This window comes from Mastomys coucha, unplaced genomic scaffold (genome assembly GCF_008632895.1).
Source record: "Mastomys coucha isolate ucsf_1 unplaced genomic scaffold, UCSF_Mcou_1 pScaffold22, whole genome shotgun sequence".
NCBI classification, from domain to species: Eukaryota; Metazoa; Chordata; class Mammalia; order Rodentia; family Muridae; genus Mastomys; species Mastomys coucha.
In genome coordinates this window covers 38273205-38280497 of record NW_022196905.1, presented here as the reverse complement: position 1 = coordinate 38280497, position 7293 = coordinate 38273205, and positions in this window count along the sequence as shown.

Sequence of the window (7293 nt, the reverse complement as noted above, 5' to 3'; positions counted from 1 at the left end):
AAAGTCCTAATCCATTCAAAACCTGAAATGTAAAAATACTCGTTTTCTGGCTGTGCCTCATTGACACTGCCTGACTGGTTGAATTAAGGATTGGTATGGAAATTCAGAACATGAGTTCCTCCTCAGCCATCTACCTCTGATCTTTTACATTTGGCAGGAGAGGTGTAGTCTGGCAGGAATTACTAGTTTTGATCTCTGTGGTCCCTGAGCCTCCTAGGGCTGCTGAAGTGGGAATAGGAAATTTTCTGGGAAAGGTGGTGTATGAGGGATGCTTTCTTTTCACCTCCTGGCATGATAGGGATATCCTGCTTGTGTGGAGCTCATTTTTCTAAGAATTCCAATATATTGACACTCTTCACCAAGAAGGGCATCATTAGCAAGTACCCATAGTTCCTTTGGGCTCTGTCAGAGCACTTCCCATCACCCCACTTCTGTGAAGGGTGTCTCTGACCTCAACAGAGGCTTAGTGAAGCCCCTCCACTCCCTTCTGCTTCCTCGTGGGCTACAGATCCCTTTCTGCATCTTCTGGGCCATTTCCTTAGAAAGATAGGTTCCTTCATCTTCTCCTCAAAGATGTAGGGGACAGAAGGACAGACCTTTCCTGCTGGCACAAAAGGCTCCCGCTGACCTCTCACCTCCAGAAATGGACAGAGCAAGACACTGGGAGTCTGTGTGATCCTTGATGTGCACCTGCAGAGATGTGTCGTGTTCTTCCAAGGACGCCCGATGACTGTGCACCCTACCCGGGTGCAGTATCAGACACCTGCAGGTTCTGTGATACCCCAGCAAGGAGTGAGCTGGCAGGCTGGCCCTCCTGCAGCCTGCCGTTCTAGCCCTGGGTGTATTTTCATCTACCTCCATTTACACCCATTGTAACTGAGGGACAGCAAATATGTTTCTAATTTCCCTTGCAATTTTGTACAGTCATGTGACAATGTTCAGGCATATGAGCTAGAGTCTTCCAGACTTGAAAGGGGGCTCTGGTCAATGTTTTCCTTTCTCCAGTGACAATTTAAAAAAAAAAAGTTTTCAGCCATGCCTTCTTTCTTCCTAATTCAGACATGGTGGCAGGAGTAGCTGTAGTAGCTGTTCTTCAACCATGAAGAAAACTCTAAAAATAACTTTACAGATCTGAAGCTGTGGAGCATCTCAGTCAATTCTCAGTTGTGTAATAAAATTCTAATCTCTACTAGTTTATCCATTTTATCAGTTTTTCAAGATTTGGTAGTCAAGGCACAGGTAAGTGGAATAACCAATTTCCTATTTGCAAAATTAGAGTAAAATCCATAGGGATATTGAAAGAAAGAACCTAATAAGATACAATGTCTTAATTTGGATTTATTCCTGTGAAGACACACCACACCCTTGGCAACTCTTATAAAGGACCACATTTAATTGGGGCTGGCTTACAGTTGAGAGGTTCAGTCCATTGTCATCATGCTGAGAAGCATGGTGGTGTGCTGGCAGACATGGTACTGGAGGAACTGTGAGCTCTACAACTGGATCCACAGGCAGCAAGAGGAGACAGTGAGCCACTGGGTCTGGCTTGAGCTTCTGAGACTTCAAAGCCCACCCTCAGTGACATACTTCCTCCAACAAAGCCACACCTACTTCAAGGCCACCCTTCCTAATAGTTACCCCCCTTTATGAACCCGTGGGGGCCATTTTTATTCAAGTCACTACTCAATATATAAATCACTTTAAAGCTAATAACTAATAAAGTTTAGACTCACAAAAGATAAATTGATCATCTTTCTATTCAATTCTGTGCACAACTTGAATTTGGTGAACTGTGTCTTAGCCAGCAATTGCCTCAGCCATGCTAACTGTCTACTCTTTCTGTTACTTCTCATTAACAGTTCCAACATCAGTAAGCGACAGAGACATAGATCCTAGACTTGAGTCAGTATGTCTGCTTATGTGATGGTTTGAATGAAAATGGCTTCTTTAGTCTCATGTATTTGAATACTAGGTTCCTAGTTGGTGGGCTATCTGGGACAGATTATGGCTTTTTGGAAGAAGAGTGTCACTGGAGGTGGGCTTGGAAGTTCCAAAAAAACCACACAAGGCCTTGTCTTGTTCTCTGCCTCATCTTATGGTAAGATGAACTCTCTCCGCTATTGTTCCAGCTCCATGCCTTTCTCCATGCTTCCAGCCATGATGATCATGGACTAACCCCCTGAAACTTTAAGCAATTAAATGCTTATTTTAATTTATTAATTCAATGCTCTCAATTAAATGCTTTATTTTATAAGCACCTTGGTCATGGTGTTGTTTCCCAGCCATAGAACATAGTGACTAAGACAATCTGTCTTCCTGTGTTCAGCATGCACCTGATTCTCTCTCTCCACACTCTTTTGTTTTCTCTGTATTTCTTCTTGTCCCACCCACTTTACTGAATTTTTATCTCTTAGTTTGCAGGCTAACATGGCGATGGAAAGAATACATTGTTAAATAGTTTCCCTAAAAAGATTTGTTCAGTTCCTAAATTTAGTGTCTTTGACTATGACCTTATTTGAAAAGGCAGTGCAATCAAGTGCAGATTTGGTCATATTCAGGTAGGATGGGTCAATGTCCAGTCTGTCCAGTGTCCTTATAAAAAAATGGAAAGATGGCTCAGTGGTTAAGAACATGTACTGTTCTTCTGTGTCCCCAAACACCCACATCAGGACACTAACAACTGCCTATATAACTCCAGCTCAAGAAGATCTGAGACCTCTAACTTCCGAAGATACCTGCATTCATGTACACAGACTCACACTGAGAAACATACATAATGTTAAAGTTGTTTTTTTTTTAATATGGTTTTTTGAGACAAGATTTCTCTGTGTAGCTTTAGCTGTCCTGGAACTCACTCTGTAGACCAGGCTGGCCTCAAACTCAGAAATCTGCCTGCCTCTGCTTCCCAAGTGCTGGGATTAAAGGCGTGCGCCACCACCACCCAATTTTAAAGTTTTTAAAATCATTTTTTTAAAAAAAAAAAATTAGATGAGACCTCTAATCCAACAGAAACACCGAGAAACAAAAAGTAAATACCTGGCCTTGTGACAACATAGACAGACATCAGAGTGACAGAGGGATACAACCATGAGCCAAAGAAGACCTAAGGCCACTACACCCGAGCAAAGGCAAGAAAGATGCCTCTTCTGGATGCTTCAGGGAGTATGTGACCATGGGAATGCCTTGATTTTAGATTGCTGGCCTCCTGACCTGATAGACTAAATTTCTACTGCTTAAAGCCACTCAGAATGCAGAATTTATACAGCAGCCCTGGGGAATTAATGTAGGATGAATGGCAGAAGTCAAAAAACAAGACAGAAAGAACTTTGACCATGCATAGGAAGAGACTGATAGTACAGACTATGGGGATGCTGGCGGGGATGGCTACCTTCAGTTTGCTGGGGGACCATCAGCTTGATTGATGCTTACAAGTTTGAAGAAGGAAGGAAAGATGATTGCATATTTCTGGCCCAAGGAACTGGGTCAGTTTTAGAAGTAAGAAACATCAAAGGGGGAGCAGGTTTAGTATTCTAAAGTGAGGAACTTACCTGAATAAAGAGGACCATTGCACAGCTGGGTCCGTGAATTGGTGAATCTGAAGAACTGTGTAGCTTAGAAATATAGCTAATGCCAAGGGGAGAGAAGATGCCATCAGCCCAGGTTCTGAGTGAGATGAAGTGAGGACTCTTAACGTGTAAGCAAATGCTAAGGGGAAGCAGGAAAGAGGGCAATGGAGGGAGAAAGCCAGACAGACAAAACATCAGAAGAAGGTAGTGTCTTGAATTGCCTAGATAGTCTGTGATTGCGAGAGTTATATCACATAGAAGTTGTATCACTTAGTCTGTTTAGATTCCATCTCAAAGTGAGGTATCAAACTTTAGTTGATTTAGATAAGAAGAAAATTTTCATGGAAGCCCCTGTTTAGGCAAACTTCTGAAGGCTCTGTGCTATCATTAGGACCAGAAATCTAGGAATATTTCCATTCTTCACATTTTAGTTAAGTTGCTAAGCTTCTCCCATCTCCCCACCTCGTGTGTGTGTGTGTGTGTGTGTGTGTGTGTTGTGCTAGCTTGACACTACCAATCTTTCTCACAGAAATCACCTCTCCTGATACTTTGTCCAGAAGTGCCCTGTAGCCTGAATGGCAGGATTGAGAGTCAAGGTGTGTGTGTATTACTTTTCAAACTGCTGTATCCAAATACCTAGAAACAAAGAACAAGAAACAACTTAAGGGAAGAGGTTGTATTTCAGTTCACAGTTCAAAGGGCTACAGCTCATAAGAAGATGGTTACATTGTGTCTGCAGTCAGGAAGAGAGAGAGGGAGAGAGAGAGAGAGAGAGAGAGAGAGACAGAGACAGAGACAGAGACAGAGACAGAGAGAGTCAGAGAGACAGAGAGACAGAGAGACAGAGAGAACAGGAAGTGGGGCTAAGCAAAGAAACAAGATGGCGGCAGCTCCTATGAGTGGCCGTCCTACCTCCTCCAGATAGACCCCATTTCAAGGCCCATCTCCAGCTTAGAACCAAAAGTTCAAACACCCAAGCATTCAGGGAACATTGTGTTTTCAAACCACAATATAGTTGCTATATTGTTGTTTTGTAAGCAACCTAAAGAATATAATTAGGAGAAACAATTTATATTTTACTTTTCTAGTAGGTTTGAAAACATTATTGGGCTTTGTTGATTCTAGCTTACAATTCATATAGAAATAATCACATTTGAGAAGGTGGCCTTGTGACCTAAATAAAATCTCCTATGCACATAATGACATTTTGTATAATGCAGTTTGTGTTTTGATGGCCTTGAAAGGTCTTATGATGTAAAGCTTTTATAATTATGGTTATTTAAAATTTTTACACTTTTTAAAATGCATTTGTTCTATCTCAACTGCCTTACACAATGCAAAAATGTGTTAATTTGTGGGGGAAAGATGCCAGTTGATAGTTCTATTAAAAAATAAGAATATGGAAGAAAAAGTTGAACTATACATGCCTAGATATTCAACATTGCAATATCAATCCTTCAATAAAAGACTTCAGAAATGTTCTAAGTTACTTTATGGTGGGATGTGTAGTTTAGAGGTGCAAAGAATAAATGTTTACATTGATTTATGTTGAATGTCACAGAATTTCATAGGAACGAAAGGCAGTTTGATATTTAAACAGGATTCTAGCAACAGCATCCGTGCAGAAACATTGACATTGTGCTCTGTGCACTCGAGGATAATATCAAATATTCTCCTCTATCAAATTACAGGAGCTTTAAAATGTCATTGTACAGTCAATCAGAAAATTTTGTTTATAAAAAGTTTAATATCAGTCATTTATTTAAATATTCACTATAACGATTAATTGCTCTGGATATATTTTATATTTGAAAAGTTTTATAAAAATTTATTTTAAAATGTTTATTAATTATTTGAGAATTTCATAAAATGTATTTTGATTATATTCATCCCTATGTCCTCCCTCTTCACAGATCTACCCCCTTCCTAGTCCCCTCCCAATTTTATGCACTCTTGTTTGGGGTTGGGCTGTAGTGTTTTGTTTCTTTTTGTATTGTTTTAAATAATCTGTTCACACCAGCTTGTGCTTTCCATATAATTCTGAGTGTGGGGATGTTCACTGGAGTTCGACCTGGAGTCATGCCCTTAAAGAAAATTGACTCTTCCTTCCCCAGGAGCCTGGAGCTTCTCAGTTAGGCCCAAGGGCTCATGAACCCTTTCCAACTCCCTCCTTGCATTGCTAGAATGCTGACGGGCTTGATTCAGCACAGGTGGCCATGCACAGTGTGAGTACCACAGCCCTGGCATGTCCAGAGAGCAGTATTTTGTTCTGCTCCAGTTCTCTCCAGATTCTGACTCCTACAGTCTTTTTCATGTCCTGTCTTCAGTGATAGTCCCTGAACCTCAGGTAGGGGCTATGAAAAAGATGTCTCACTATGACTGAGCCTGCATCTTTAAGAGGGGCTACGAGGGAGATGTCTCAGTGTGTGGTTGAGGCTGACCCTTTAGGAGGGTCTGGGATACAGATGTCTCATTGAGACTGAGCATTTCTCTGTGACTTCTGCACCTCAGCCAGTGTGACTTTCTTCATCAGCCAGCAACCATCGCACAAAGGAACTTCTATGGTGAGTTCTGAGAGTTCCGTGAATCTACAGGTAGAAGGGTGTTCATTTAGGGTGTAATTTGATTCTATGTCCATTTAGTAGAATAATAGTAGTTGGTTCCCTCTTGGGACATGTAAGCTTCTCCACCATGCACTGTTGGGCCAGATTTGTAGTCCCAGACATGTCTCTCCTCCTGTCTGTCTTCAATTCAATTGAAAGCAATCAGTTTCCCCCATAAACATCCGTGCCAGTATTATACCAGTGGGGAAATCATTTATTTATTCTATATTAAAAGACATCTCTAGAATCAAGATGTTTACAGTAGTTATAAGGCCAAAGAAAAAGCAACTTTTTTCAAAAAAAAAATGGGGGAGGGGAAACTGGGAAAAGAAAAATCATATGACATGTAAATAAAGAAAATATCTAATTAAAAAAATAAAATTATAAAATTATAAAAAATGCTAGAGCTAGATGGTATCATTGGTAAATGTCATTAACTATGTAAGAAAAAGAAAAAAAAATTGGTCCTTTGTGCCTTGCTTTATCAAATACCGAACTTCTCTGGAAGAAAATCCTATAATTTACAACTTTAAACACATGGGTAAATTAGAATGTTTCAAGAATATAACTATAATTCTATATTTTGGTTGTTCTAATATTTGTTCTTCAAATACACTGTCTAAAAAAACTAAAACAAATATTCTATAAAAGCACTAGTGAATAGATTGACTCACTGCTATATGCAGATAACCAGAGAAAGTTACTTTAGTCTTTCCAATGCTTATCTTCACTGTAATTCTATGCTCAAGGGGTAATGGGTGGGGGGAGTTTAGATTTGCTAAGCATTACAGTTTAAATATGTGTTCAAGTTAGTACCTGAAAGTCTATATGCCTGAAGAACCCAGAATCTAGTCTTCTCATCGTTGGGTCTTAGGTGTGAACCTGAATTAAAGGGGAAAGAAAATGTGATTCAGAGGGCTACTACCTGCATCTTCTAAATGGGGCGTGTCACAGGGAGTTCTGGGAGAGAGGAAAGAGGAAGAATAAGAAACCAGCTTCACTACAGTAGCCAGTCATCTCTGGATGGGAGAAGTGAGGCAGACAATCAGGCTGTGGCTGGGACGGGAAAAGATGCATGTTGAAAACCAGGGGGGTCCCAGGTGAAAAAAGAAACTGTGTCATTT